We start from the raw sequence: 807 nt of genomic DNA, 5'->3' as shown, positions 1-807 counted from the left end.
CGTGTATACAGAGCTCGCAAAGGAAACATAAGCTTTAATAATAATGTAAACAAAAATTAAATTAAAAAAATCTATTCAAACTTTAATTTGATCCACCGTTTACTTTTCGGATAAAATTACTGCAACTTTTTTTTGAGGTCTTTCACTACTATGCTAGATTGATATACACATACCCTGCAGGAAAACCTAACTGTGCTTGCAGTTGGCCCTCGTGTCAGCTCAGCGAACGCTGCGTGAAAACAAGGACATTTGCAATTGCGTGGTCTATCTGGCCGAAGGGGTGCGGCAGGCGGTCAAGAGATCCTCTTAGGCTCCCATCGCCGCAACTCTTAATTCTGGTTGTTGTACAGACAAGACATTTTACAATGGGAATTTTCGCGGGGAGACTAAATATCGCACCAGATTGTCACTGTCGATGCTGCTTAGAGGACAGCTGCTTTTAAGCTGCCTTAATTTTGGGAGGCTACGGTTTAAACACTTAGAAGTTCTGCTGGCACACGGCGTTTTTTTAGCCCTAGCTTAGCAATTACTTTTCGTAGTGGTATCACAAAAGAACAATGACATCGGTCGAAGTGTGCCACTGGTTGGGGGCAACCCCCTTAACCTAATCTAACTTAATGCGTGAATTTTTATGACGCCAAAGTCCTCCAGTAATAAGCTTTCGAGCTCATGGAATGGCCACGATTTTGATCGCGACCACGAATGCGGTTACCCACGAACGTGTACGAAGCGTAGCGTAGAAGTGCGTCGAAACATATCCAGTTTGCTGTTGATAGAAAGAGAGAGAAAAAGCAACGTCTACGTCAC

At 43.4% G+C, this 807-nt stretch overlaps 1 protein-coding gene across 1 annotated transcript in view; it reads right to left on the bottom strand.

The window, feature by feature from the left end:
- LOC118747788 (terminal uridylyltransferase Tailor) overlaps window positions 1-807 on the bottom strand; it is a 9,141-nt gene that overhangs the window by 5,208 nt on the left and 3,126 nt on the right. The window lies entirely within an intron of this gene.

Source organism: Rhagoletis pomonella, unplaced genomic scaffold (genome assembly GCF_013731165.1).
Source record: "Rhagoletis pomonella isolate Grant_MI unplaced genomic scaffold, Rhpom_1.0 Rhpom_scaffold_00012, whole genome shotgun sequence".
NCBI lineage: Eukaryota > Metazoa > Arthropoda > Insecta > Diptera > Tephritidae > Rhagoletis > Rhagoletis pomonella.
Note: the sequence above shows the minus strand (reverse complement) of the source record. Positions and strands in the feature narration are given on the sequence as shown.